The sequence below is a fragment of the Papaver somniferum genome, unplaced genomic scaffold, assembly GCF_003573695.1.
Source record: "Papaver somniferum cultivar HN1 unplaced genomic scaffold, ASM357369v1 unplaced-scaffold_131, whole genome shotgun sequence".
In the NCBI taxonomy this organism is placed as follows: domain Eukaryota; kingdom Viridiplantae; phylum Streptophyta; class Magnoliopsida; order Ranunculales; family Papaveraceae; genus Papaver; species Papaver somniferum.
Genome location: NW_020622270.1, coordinates 430,733 through 445,038, shown reverse-complemented (window position 1 = coordinate 445,038; position 14,306 = coordinate 430,733). Strand labels below are relative to the sequence as shown.

The 14,306-nt window shown below is 35.7% G+C and overlaps 2 long non-coding RNA genes across 7 annotated transcripts; both read left to right on the top strand.

Moving 5' to 3' along the window:
* The first annotated feature begins 2,501 nt into the window (after window positions 1-2,501).
* On the top strand, window positions 2,502-8,935 carry LOC113332282. Of its 6 annotated transcripts, none has more exons than XR_003351429.1 (5): window positions 2,502-2,946; window positions 4,396-4,482; window positions 5,219-5,347; window positions 6,541-7,385; window positions 7,976-8,935. It is a non-coding gene; the product is annotated as an uncharacterized LOC113332282 (long non-coding RNA). The 6 variants fall into 6 exon arrangements; XR_003351430.1 differs by having other exon boundaries at window positions 4,396-5,347; window positions 6,541-7,131; window positions 7,281-7,385; XR_003351432.1 differs by lacking the exon at window positions 4,396-4,482.
* An 872-nt stretch (window positions 8,936-9,807) lies between these two features.
* On the top strand, window positions 9,808-13,800 carry LOC113332315. The gene is made up of 6 exons (XR_003351441.1): window positions 9,808-10,140; window positions 10,623-12,241; window positions 12,372-12,469; window positions 12,572-12,648; window positions 12,821-13,354; window positions 13,471-13,800. It is a non-coding gene; the product is annotated as an uncharacterized LOC113332315 (long non-coding RNA).
* The last annotated feature ends 506 nt before the right edge of the window (window positions 13,801-14,306 follow it).

Genomic DNA, 14,306 nt, shown 5'->3' with positions numbered 1-14,306 from the left:
AAAATTCTAGACTAGGTAACAATAGGTTTTATGTGGGTTGTATTTTAGGACTATTCCACTTTAAGCTCTCAGAAAAAAAATTATATCTAAAATTTTTATAATCACAAAAGTATCAAGGATTAAAAATCTGTAAGTGGTATTGTTAAGTGAGTAACCTACAAAAGCACATTAATTAATAGTTCCTAACTTAGGTCTTTTAGGATCAGGCTTCCTTACATAAATTTATAATAAGTCATCACTCCTTTAGACCATGCTCAACACTTATCATTTTTTATGCTAAACAACCCCAGACTTTAAGTATTTTCAAATTGGGTTTTCTTTTAAATCATAATTCATAAGGAGAAATATTATTATTTTTTAAAGGATCTCTATTCAAAACATAGCATGCAGATAACATAGCTTCACCCTGCAAAGAATTAGAAAAATTAAAACTAATAAGCATAAGATTAACCATTTCAACTAAAGTTCTATTTTTTGTTGTGATGTATAAGGTGCAGTAAATTGATGAATTAACCCATGCTCTTGATAACATAATATAAATTCACTAGGATAATATTCACCGACACGATCATAACGTAAAATCTTAATGTCTACTTCTGATTTGTACATTATAAACTATGAAAGACATTACATATCCATAGATTTCATAAAGTAAATGTAAGCATACCTGGACAATCATCAATAAAAGTAGCATAATATTTGTTGTCACCACGAGTCATACGATTTAAAAAATATTGTATGTATTTTTGCTTGCACACAGATTTCACATTGATAAACATTGTCGACATTGCAAACATATTTGAAAATATCCAACATGAAAACTAATGGAATCCTTTGTAGCAGCGCTTTTGCATCTGGTTGCCAAATTAGGTATAAACCCTGATGCCGGAGTCTTACCCTCTTAGTAGGGTGCAACGGATGAATGGATGTGGATTAGGGGTCATCCGCGTCCAATCCGTCAAAGTTCGAATTCGGAAAATATATCCTTGTCCGGCCCAATCACCCGCAAATTTGACATCTGCGGATCAACGGGTGATACTGGCCGGATGCGGATTAACCGCGGATTTAATATAATAATAAAAAAAATTCTATAGAATACCCTAATCAATTGGGTTAAAAACAAGAACAACGACCGCCTAAAATCTACAATAACTTTTGATAAGAGGTAAACAGAATAAACAACATATCAGAATTGCGGTGATTTACACCTTGTTCAATTTGATTTACCTCTCTTCAGAAACACTTTAATTCTCAATATGCAAAGTTCTAAAGAAGTAGTTGCATATGCCAAACTAAATGTCATATCTGGAACAATCAGCCATTTTCTATATGCCAAACCAATTCTCTTAATTAGATGGAAGAGCGGATTTGGTGATTCAAAAGGATTTAAAACAACTAAGATGAGTTATATGATGTTCTCCATGATACCATTTAACGTTTTTATCTAAAGTGGCTAAAGAACAACAGTATGAGGATAAAAAGAATCAACAAGCCATCAGTTTCCACCATTATCATCACAATATCAATAATATTCAACACTAGTTGGTGCAAGATCAAAGTGGTTATGTCAATTTTCTGCTTAATTCAAAATTTCATACACCTGGCTAGCTTAGTTAAGATCCAGTTTTCATGTCTAGCACTCAAAGATAAGTGTTACAACTGGGTTCAAGGTAACAAATGCAAAAAAAAAAAAAACACATCACAAACTACAAACAGAAGGAAGGGAATTTAATTGTCTCCTGATGTTAATATTGAGATTTATTCACATTAAACGTCAACAATGGTCAAGATTACCTCTCTTGATCTATTTGCTACCGTACGAGTGAATCCACGAATTTTAAAGTCCAACCGCAACCAAATCCCTAAAAATATGGATCCCATTCATGTCCGGTCCATAGATTTTGTGGATTAGATTTCACCCGCAATTTTACGGACAAATACGGATGAAATCTCCGGTTCCGGACTATTTATTCGCCCCAACCTCTTAGGCTTAGAGTCCTATGGGCTAGATATCTAGCTGTTAGATTGGCCATCCACGTCAGCATGGGCAACCTCCTAAGTCTTAAGGGATGGCTAATCTAGCAGCTAGATTAGCAGCGAACCACCATATAACGCCGAACGGTTCGGCGCTTTAAATCTCAGTCGTTAGATCAGAAAATTTTCTCCCAACGCTGAACGGTTCAGCGTTTGGACCACTTTTTGAGTGCAGAACGGTTCAACATTTCAATTTCGCTGATAGTTCGACTGCGAGCACTTGCTAGGTGGGAGAACTATCAACTATCACTGTTAACTTTTTTCCAACACTTATTTTTTGATTTGCAACACTTTTTGGCCAATCTAGCCCACAGGGGTTAGCCTTAAAACATGCACGGACTAAGTATCTCATGTCCCAATATGATGCCTACATAAATCAGGCCCTAAGTACACTTCCAAGCCCGGTTCTGTCCTTAAAGTTTGTCCATATTTTACTGAAAATTCCCATTCATATCCTCTCTATTAGTTAGTGAGTGAACTGCCATTTGAAAACCCTAAATAACCCTAAATTTTCAAATTCTTCGACAATGTTTTGATCTCTATCCCTTGTCGAAATAACATCATTAATGTTGGTGGAGATTGTCCATGCGCACATCTTACATCACAAAACCCATTTTTCTTCTTCTTCATTTGTAGATTCTCACTCACTGATCCATTCATGAAATTACTCATGAAATCCTTACATCGAAACTTGATTATGTCAATTTCATCAACAACATTGTTGGTAGTGACTGATACTTCTTCCTTCAGAAGTAATTGAGAAATAATGAAGTTAGGGTTTAAGGTTTTTATGCTCAGCATACAGGTTTTCAGATATGAAGGTGTCCGGTGTCCCTCTATCATATATTGTCAAGTTTCTGATCAACCAACCGAGGTCATTTAAAAAAAAGGACATTTTACAAGAGATTAATGGTATGGGTTTTGATCCTTACAAACACTGCATTTCTTATTTGCAAGATGCCCTGTGATTTTGAATTATAGCTTGGAGTAGAGGATTATACTTAGGTCTTCTCTTTATCCAAGTTTAGTCTGTCAGGGCCTCATTAATAAGGAGCAAATTTGCGTTCCCCTGAACTGTCAAAGGTATACCGTAGTTACCAATTTACTGCCACTAAATCAAATTAGGGAGATGTGATCATGCCTGTAGAAAATCTGATTTTATTTTCCCTATTTTGGGTTTACTTCATTTTTGACAGGCTAATATTGTTTTTCTCTAAAATGAAATTTGTGTCCCTAGAAGTCGTTTTGTATATTTGAATGGGGTAGTTGTTTTTATGCATTCTACCACCTCTTAGTTTATCTTAAACTTGCCTATTCGATGAATGGAATTCCGCTGTAGAACAACACGGACTGGCATTTAGGAAAGAAAATTTTGTGGTTTGTTGTTTGATACTTTGATTTGTAAGTGTATGAGCTTATTGGCAAGAATCAAAATGAGACATATCCAAGAATCAAATTAGTTGCTTGTTCAAATACTTACAATCTATTTCTTGGGAAGCTCTCTTAAGCTTCTTCCATTTGCTTATAGTCAGAGTTTTGATGAACATCTTAATGGGTTAAAATTTAAGACTATGGTATGTTACTAATATCAGTCTAAAGCTTGTTCGAGATAAAACGAATAACAGAGAGCCTTTCTTCTTTTCTGGGGTGGGAAGACGAAACCTGTAAGTGAATCAGGATGTCATGATCATGTAACTGTCCTCACTTGTGTATGTAAGGTTTAGATTGTCGGAAAATCGATGTATTTAGAGTATCAGATTTTATGGTATTTTCCTTTACATCTATTTCTTGAATAAATGACAACTAGTAACATTCCCATATAGTTCACATCACAGAATTTTTGATATTTTCAGGAATGTCATAAATTGATGAAAACCTCTCTTGGGTTTCTGATTGGATCGGTGCATGCTAGTACTTCAATGAATTTGAACTTTGAAATATAAGTAAAATCTAATTCTGCTTATAAGTCTCAGTTAACTGTTTCTTGTCAGTCTGATTTTTTAGTTGAGGCAAGGGTAAAGTTCAAAGGAATGAGTTAACGGAACTAGAATCCCTATCCTCCAATAGGTTATGCATGGCCTCAAAACCTAGGTGGAAGCTCTTTGCGAAGAGAAGGGTTTTTTATTAGGCAACCAAACTAGCCACTAAGATTAGCAAGGTCCTACTTGGTAACAATATGTCGGCAGAAGATGCAGCTCCTGGATTTCCATTCTCATGGATTAAAGGGGTATATTAACTGAAGCATTTTCGAACACAGTTCTAATAAGATTTACCATGATAAGTTGTACATTCATTTTAATCTCTCGACAGAACAATTGCATTAGAGACTAATGACATATTCTACTTTTTGTATCCTTCAAGTCAAAGAACTCCCATTCGAAGTTGTTGGCTGACGTAAGATGCAACGTCTCAAATAAACAAAGGTTTCTCTAAATTGCTCTGGAAAAGGTAATTTCCTCTTAAAACTTCCTCTATGCAGTGATCAGCGTTTCACAACTCTCTCCGAGCAGTCACAAATTTAAGATATTGATGAGCATAAGGCAAATGTTGCACAGAGCCTCACCTCTTATTCTCAGTAGATTTATGATTCTCCAGCATCATGTCTATTAATCACGCTATTAACAGTAATATTTGGAATCATCCGTCTCATTTTAGGCTTAAGTTCAATTCACTGCTCGAGACAAAAACCTGCTAATTTTTTCTAAAGTAGTAGGTATGCTGGACTTTTCTTTCACAAATACTTTGAATTGAAAAGCTGGTATATATCTCAATCAGGAATTTTTGTATGTTTTAGTTTGGATTTCTAGATATTGGAGGAAAAGTGGAATTAAGTTAAAGAAAGAAATATGTGGGCAGCATGTTGCTTGCCTGGCTTCATGCTGTGCAGCGGCGTGCATGGGAAGCTTGCCGAATAGTCGTATCAGTAGACGTTCTGCTTCACTTGCTTATTGTGGTCTTTTTGCTTTCTCTCTTATTGTTTAATGGATCTTTAGAGAAGTTGCTGCTCCTTTCATGGAGAAAATCCCATATATGTTTTGTTTTACTTTACGATTGCTTGGTTTCTTGAAGGAATTGTTTAAATTATTTGTTATAGCTTTGGTGTTGGATGTGAAACTGTAATTAGCTCTAAAATTTTGTGTAATTTCTCATCCTTGCCATTATAATGATTGGTTTCAAGGACCAGAAGGACCCTCCCTGTCCCTGGGGACAGACAGTTTGCACCAAGGTGGGGATGAATGATGAAGGTTGTTAGTTGGTGCCTTCTGGTGGTTTTATATGTTTTTTACGTCCAATGGGATAGTCAGCTTTTATGGTGAGTGACTTTCATATGTACCTGGTATTATAGCGCGTAAACATTTTTGCTTTGTAGAATCTGTCATCGACCATCTTCTTGACCCGTTGTTTGTTGCATATGATATTTATAACTGAGTGCATGTTCTGTGTATATGAATGTCACATCGAGGTGTACTAGCATCTAGATCAATAGATTTCTTTTCTTCATGATGGAAGTATAGTTTTCTTAGATCAGTCATACACTACACTGCAGTTTGTCTCCTTCTTAGTATCATTATTATACTAAATACTTATTGCCTATTGGACATTGTTCATTTTGCCTACTGGGAATGTCATTGATCAGTTGCAGAACCTCATGGGAAAATCAAATGTTACACCCTGTGCATAATTATTTCTCTGGTGTTTATTACACTGTGGGTCTAATAACTTTGTGGAATGGAAAAGGTTATAGCAATAAACTAATTAATCTGGCATGAAAAGGATGATTGTGGCTTAGATTCTTCTTAATTAAGCTTCCAACTTTAGGTGCTCGAAGCTAGAAGGTTGCCAAATAGTCTCTCACGTAGGTTCTTCTAGACTAGTATGAGTTTTACCTGGCTTGACTTGTTCATGGGTATGTATAACTAACTGAAAGCATTGAGAAGTTCTTTTTGGTTTGCAACACTTTTCTAAAAGCTTTGTATTATTGTATAAAGTAAATTGTTACATTATATTTCTGAAATGCATATGAGTAACTGATAAGATATTTACATCTATGGGTCTGGTCATAAAGCGCTAATGAGAAAATGGACATACATACTACATTTTCGAAATCAGTTGTTAAACCTGGAAAACTAGACTTTTAACAATGTTAAATTAAGTATTCCCTCATTGAAAGGCTTTTAAGTTATTTATGATATTGTGATCAAGATTGTCTGCCTTTACCTTTAGATTAAAAACAATGTCTCTCATTTTGTTCTTTTAGCATCCTTGTTTTACAATTCAGACTGTAAGTTTATTGTAACAATGTCTCTCATCCTTGTTTTATTATTCAGACTGTAACAATGTCTCTCATTTTGTTCTGTAGAGACACAAGATGCTGCTCCTTTCTTTGTCTTAGTATTATGTACCGATTAGTGACTTTGAAATAATTGCTGAATGGTATGCTATTTGATTAGTCTTTTCTCCTTGGCAAAACAAGTCTAACGTTATCAAGAATCATATGAATTGCAGAACCTTAAGTGACGTCATTACACCCAAGAAACTTTCGAATTTCAACAACAGGGAGCGTGAGAACCAAATGATGGAGTATTTTACAGATTGATGTGGAAACCTGAGCAATTTATCAAACTTCTGCAGCAACTCTTCAGACCTCAGCAGGCTTATGATCCTGACTAATGAGATCATTGCTTTCAGTAACACTAATCTAGGGGCTGTGCGTGCAAGAATTTAAGTGAGAAAGAGAATTAATTTTAATGCTGTTACATGTGGGACACTGACGGGCCTTTGGGAATATCGTTGCTGATCGGAGCTTGGTCAAGTAGTCCTGCACCATACTTGCTTCCTTGAGATAGTAGCTTGATTTATACAATGAGATTTCTCATCTCAGGACTTTACTAGGCTCTCGTTGTGTTATTTAGAAACAATATGCAGGGGAAAAAGTATTAAGAATTGATCTTATGATCTTAACCTTTCTCAATATTATAGTGACAGTGGAATGAATATTGTGTCAGTAATCTGCCTAAGATGATGTTTCCGGTTGCTAACAGTTAAGAAGAGAAGTGAATGCAAATTGCCCAGATTGATCCTGGTTCCTGTATTTCAGTTAGGCACCAATCCTTGTAGCATATGTGTGCTTGAACTAGAATTATGTACAGCTGAAAATGAAGGAGGCTTTCTCCTTGAAAAAAGTCTGGTTTTATGATAATTTTAGAATGTCTCTTAAAGTTCTTGCAGTTTTTCTTTTTCTGCAGATTTTGTTCTTTTTCTTCTTGGTTGTCATTCCCTTTGTCCTATATGCTATATCTATCGCGGTGAAGAACGACGCAGTTGTGATGGAGGATGGTGATAAAAATTTGGTATGTGCTATCCAATCTCTCCTTTGGTAGGTAACAGTTTGATGAACTTTTTTATTCAAAATTTGCAAGTTTATTTCTCATTCTTTTATCCTGAGTTTATAACTTAAAACCTTACGACCTTATGTCCAACTGATGTAACTCTAAATGCTTAAATCCTAGTATGGTACGGTAGTGCATTCGTGGTGTGTATTGCATGATCTTTGGGTAACCTGGTTAACTATAGATATTTTGATTTCTGAAAGTTTGAGCATAGTAATGTTGGAATCGTGTGTTTAGTTATTGGATATACGAACCTAGTTGTCAATGAACCAACAGATTTTGATTTAGGCTGATATACATTTGGTTGATATATAGAATGGATAGTGGACACTTAGTATGCTTCCTAATTCTCTTGCATCAAACCATGTGATCCCTTGAAGACTAATACTTGACCCATCCATTCGCACCCATAATTTTGTTAACCAGTTTCGTGCCCAGTCCTTTGATTTTTTTATTATTGGTTTTTGCTTTTATACATTTGTCTTTGTTCTTTTTATTTAAAAGATGCCTTTGTTCACTAAAGCTAAACTACGGATAATCTTTGACTTTAGGTGTGTTATGTCTGGTCGGCCATATGACACCGACGGTAGACAAGGTTTTACATGTGTAGTTGAAAAGGATGAAATAAGCAGTTATGGACCGCTCCATAAATCTTACGCAGGCAAACTGCTTACGGGCACACCCACAAGTACTCCATGAATGTCATATTTTCTTCCTTGATGCTCAAAGAGTTTGTACTGAGTGATGTTATGTCAGTAATAAGTGTCTTCCAAGGGTTAATGTTCTGTGTATTTGAATGTCACATCTTTGTGAACTAGCATCTTGATGCAATAGATTTCTTTTGTTCAGTCTGGAGCCTGGAGCTATGGTTCTATTAGATTAATCATACACTACACTGTAGTTTGTCTTCCTCCCAGTATTATTATTATACAAAATACTCACTGCCATGAAACTCCTTGCGTACTGAGCTTAGCTTGTCTCAGTTTCCAGCTGTATTATTTATTAGTTCCTTTTGTGATATTATACAATGGTTTGCAGCAATTCGTCCATTGAAAGGCTTATTTACAAATCTTTGACAGTTCACAACATAATGAAAATGACAAATCTTACAACATTTCAGTTTCCCTGCATCCTTCTTGAATGTTGTCTCTTGATAGCTGCAAATTTGGCCACTAAATCATCGTACTCGGGAAGTTTTGGATGGATATGGCTGCTGTAAGAAGAGGAGGAACTGCTACTACTTCCTGAATGTTGTCTCTTGATGGCTGTGAATTTGGCCACTATATCGTCGTACTCCGGTAGGTTTGGATGGATATGGCTGCTGCAAGAAGAGGAAGAACTGGTGCTATCACGCTGTGGAGATTGAAAGCTGTCTCCCATTTCCTCCTCAAATCGAAGTTCCTCGGGAGATATTTCATTAGTATTGTACTTTCTTCGATTATGCCCAATATCAGTTTGTAAAGGAGTATCCATTTCAAGGCAATTCTCTCTAGCTATTTCTGAAAGCTTTTGAATTAACCGAGTGTTCACTAGATTTAACCTGTTTCCATATCGGTCCCCAAACAACTTACTTAGCCTAGGCAACTCAGGCAGATCACCGCCACATCTTGCAGAAGCATATATCAAACTGGATGCTGCTTCATTGATGTCGCTCGGACAGTCTCTGTTCTCCCGAATGTACTGTAAGTTGATCATTATGGTTTCGCAGAAATGGTCAAGCAGTTGATAAGTATCCACTATATTCTGTTCCTTGGAGATCTTCCCAGCAAAGGCGAAGGCCCTTTGCTCTTGACCATTCCTTAGAAGCTGAAAAATGTCTTCACGATAGTCTCTGATCATCAAATCCTTCCTCTTGTTCAGTAAGTTTATTCGACATCGAAGTTGTTTTATGAGTTTCTTGCAATGAGAAGCTTTTCTCCATCCAGAGAAAATGTTAAATGAGTTCATGTTTCTTTTTCTGCTCAGAATTATGATGCCCTGGCTCTTGGTAGAACAGACTGAACTGAATGTCTTACATATTTCTACTAGAGAAGAAGAGTTTATAAAGAGCATACTGACTTCTAAATTCAGCAACTCTAAACACCTGCTAAATCCGCATTTAGGAAACTATTCAAATTAGCAGTAAGTAGATCATCATCATTTAGGAAATTGTTTTTTTTTTTTTAATTTTTGGAGCGATTTAGGAAATTGGTGAAAATTCACCGGTTTGAATGTTTGTAACTGACCGTGGTAAAACGGTTGTATCGGCCCAAACAAGGCGTGAAACATAAAACAAAAACAAAAAACGGTATTTTCTCAAATAAATCCAGCCGTTGGATCTTCTGTATAACTTTCCTTATTAATATCTTTTCTTTTGCCGTCAGGTCTCATTTTTTTCGAGTTCAGATCAGATCCCAAATTTTGTATCAAATAACGAATTCTTTTAAATTTCGTTATCTCCTTGATGTTAACACCGTAATTACTATTACTCTCCTAAATCCTCTCATAAATCCACTGAAATTGCCGGAGGAAGATGATGAAACCCTTATTTATTTTTGATGATTTAATCACACACCGATTTTTCATCTCAAAACTCAGTTGTGTTGAAGGTTCTTTGGTTTCGGATGATGAGATCAACCGAAAATCCATCTCTAGGGATATTTTGGAGCTGTGCATTATCATTTTCGGACTTGGAAATTTTGAAATGATAATTCAACCTAGGATTCATTTGGAATTGGTAAGTAAGTCATTGTCGTATTCTTAGTTCTGAATTATCAGTTTTTTGCTTTGAGCTTTATAGATTAGGGTGGATGTGATGTGACTAGATTTATGAACAAAATATGTGTGCAGAAATCCTTAGTTTGGGAATGTCATTGATCAATGGGAAGGTGTAACCTCATGCAAGACTATTAGCCATATGTTTAAATTTTGAAATGTAAAATATGGAGTAATGTAATTACTTTCTCAATAGTTTCAAGTATCAGTTGGGTTGAACCACATCTATGGGTTTGGTCTCATAGCACTGGTATATAAGAATGAGAAAATGGACATATCTATACTACACTTGCAAAATCTATGTTGTTCAATCTGGAAAGCTAGACTTTAACAATGTTAAATTGATTTTGAGTTATTTATGATACTGTGATCAAGATTGCCTGCCTGCTTTACCATTAGATTAAGAAAAAATTCCCCTCATTTCTTTCTTGTTTTGTAATTTAGACTGTGATGCAGGAGCAAACTCTGGTAGACTGTATACTGTACAGATGCAAGATGCTGCTCGTTTCTTTGTGTTTTTCTGATTAGTCCAAAATAAATGCTGAAGGGTATCCTAGTTGATTAGTCTTTTTTCCTCGGCAAAACAAGACTAACATTATCAGGAATCATTTGAATTGGAGAACCTTAAGTGATGACGTTACACCCAAGAAACTTTCGGATGTGAACAACAAGGAGCGTGAAAACAAATTGTGGAGCCTGTTTACAGATTGGTGTGGAAACCCAAGCAATTTTTCAAATCTCTGCAGCAACTTTTCAGACTCGGCGGGCATATAATCCTGACTTGTGAGACTATTGCTTTCGGTAACACTAATCAAGGGGCTGTATGTGCAAGAACTTAAATGAGAAAGGGAATTAAACTCAATGTTATTACATGTGGGACACTTGTGGGCCTATGTTCAACACACTTATGGGTTCGGGGATCTCGTTGCTGATCAGAGCTTGGTCAAGTATTCTTGCCTCTGCTTCCATGATATAGTAGCTTGATTTACATGATGGGATTTCTCATATCAGGACTAACTGGGCTCTCTTTTTGGGACTTGGAAACAATACGCAGCGGAACAAAATGTTAGGAATTGGTCTTATGAGTATCTACCTAAATAGAGTGACTAATGCAATGAGTATTTTATGATTAGCTGGCCTAAGAAGGTGTTTCCATTAGCTAACAGTTAAAAAGAAAAGTGAATGCAAATAGTGTGTGTCCATGTAACTGCTCAGATTGATTCTGGTTCTTGTAAATTAGTTAGGTACCAATCCTTGTAGCATATGTTTGACTAGAATGAAAATATCGTGAGAATGTATCTGGTTTAATGATAATTTAAAGATACTTGTTCAGCCTAGCTGTTTCTTAAATTTTTCGCTTTTTTTTTCTCTCTTTTCGGCAGATTTTTTTATTTTCCTTCTTGGTTGTTAGTCCTTTTGTCCTGTCTTCTTTTCCTTGTTGGTTGTTATTCCTGTTGTCCTGTCTGTTTTATCATGCGCGGTGAAAAAAAAACGCAGGAGATGGAGATAAGAAATTGGTATGTGCTCTCCAATCTCTCCTTTAGTAGTTAAGAGTTTATTTTTCTTTCTTTTATCTTTAGTTCATAACTTAAAACCTTGATATCCAACTGACGCAACTTCATATGCTTAATATGGTATGGGAGACGGTCTTCTTGGCTTCGCATGATCTTTGTACCACCTGGTTAACTACTGATATTATGATTTTATCTGAAAAGTCTGAGCATAATAATGTTGGGATCATATGTTTACTTACTGGATATAAGAAACTATCAGTGAATGCAGCCAGTAGCTTTTGATTGAACCCATGAGCTTATCGACTGATATACAATTGATTGATATGTAGAATGGGTAGTGGACACGTAGTATCAGTATGCTTCCTAGTTCTCTTTCACCTGAAGAGTTAAATCTAAAGGTCAGGGGTCCTCGTGTCCTTAGGGCTGATCCAGTTAACCACGAGATGACGCTACTTCATCTTCCAGATTGAAATGCAGGATTGAAAACGTTTCTGAATTGAACGAGGAAAATCCTTTCTCTCCTGTTTTCACTATAGGTTCACATAAATGGTATATCAATCAACCCCTTCCTTGTACTAGTATTACATCTATCTTACAGTTTCTTCTTTAATCAATACTCAATCCCTGCTTCTCAGAAATCTGCTCGTTTACTGAGTATATACGATCTATTAATTCACAGGAAAAGTTGGCAAGCAAAGATTTAGGCAGCACCAGCTGGTGCTACTAGCTAGTAAACTGGTTCTGTGTGGTTATGACCTCCTTTCAGCTGAAGAGGAGGTGCATGTTTACACAATTTGGCATTTTCATCCCCATCCAAGTTTCCCATGGTTGACATTCTTAAAACTGCTTTGATGTTCTTTACATGGTTCTTATATACAGCATCTTCTGGCCGAATTTGCTAAAATATCTGGTGTAAGCATCTCTGTACCCTTGAAGCCAAATGTGACATTGTGATTGTAAGTTCTCATAGTTACATTCTTTTCCTTACTAACATAACTACTCACGTAACATCAGTTTAACAAGGAATTCTAGATTAAATTTGACTGGTTTCATATGCAGCATACGCCATTATGCTTTTTCCATTTCTTTTAATTCAGTTGTGTGGATGCAATTTGTGTTGCTGTGCAGGGATTAAAGGGATTTGTCTATGAAGTTGGACTGATAATCATGGATGTCAAGATGGGCCTCATAATGGTAGATTTCAAGTCAGTAAATGGGTAACTAACTTTACTCAGGACGATTTCTGATATTTTTTTGTTCTAATAAGGGGTTCATATGTCAAAACAAAAATCGTAGCATCTGAAACATATTATAATTTTTTGGCATTTTGGTTCATCCTCCCCAGACCCCTCTTGTTAAGTATTGACCATAGGCATTCAGTAAAGATTGATATATTTTGTGCAGGCACCAAAACTGTTCAGTGAAGTGGTGACTTTTTTCCTTCGTATAAAAAATTTCTTGAAAAACTAGTCTTCAGCTGCCGGAGCTATAGTACTGACAATGAACCTGTATGCAATGGCAATTAAGAGGCTTTCCATGCCAACATACAATTTGCACAAACTGCTTGTTGGCGTGGAAAGCGTCCTAATGGTATTTGTAAACCAAGTTGATGAAGATTACTAGTACATGAAAGTGAGTTTGGGCTTTCTGTGAGAATCAAAGGTACCTTATCCTGGTAGTGTCCATGAATTTAGATCAGGCATAGTTTAAAACCCAAGACTTTTCCCTTAGTCCTAGTGTCCTACTATGATGTCTAATCCTATTATTTTTAAATGCAGGCTCTGTATCATTTCCTTCCGCTGGATTATGTTCCCATATCTAATCTTCAAAGTAAGTTGGAAGGACAGGCAAACGAGGCAACTGTGCGTACTGCTCGATAAGATGGCTTGTGATGGATTTATGGAAGACTAGGTAACATACCAAGATTGCTCAGTTTTCTCGATTAAGCGTGTAACGGTAAAACAAAGTACTCAAAATTCAAGTTTTACAACAAAAATCTTTTGTATATTTTCTTAGGTAAATGTGCCTAAGTGTGCCTTTCGATCTGATTTGCTTTGTTCTTAATTCTGTGGTTCAATCAAACATTTCATAAAATAAATTCTTATATCAAACAGGCAATGGAGATTAGTGGTCTCAATTGATTTGTTATTGGTTCGATTTCATTAATTTCTCTGTTTGCAAAATACTTATTTCAATGTGAAATAGCAGTAGTTCCGTCTAGGAACATCTTTTGTAATTGATTATCAAATCCAATATTTCACTTATGCAATATATGTGAAAATTTGAATTTTCAGCCGTAATGATAAATTGTATTTTCACTATCAATAAAATAGAATTTTCACAAACTTTGCGTGATTACAAGTGAAAACTGGAATCTTCATCAATTAAATTTGACAATCATAACTAGTGATAGATGTGATTTTCATTAGAAGTAATAAGTAGAATTTAAAAATTGCAATTATCACCAATCCCTAACTCGTAATCATAATTTCCACCAAATTCGTGAAAATTTTAATTTTCCTAAATCTCGTGCATGATAACTTGACCTTTTTTAGGGGAGTTATTAGAGGACAATTATCGAACTATTATAGGAAAATTATTAGGGGATTTTATT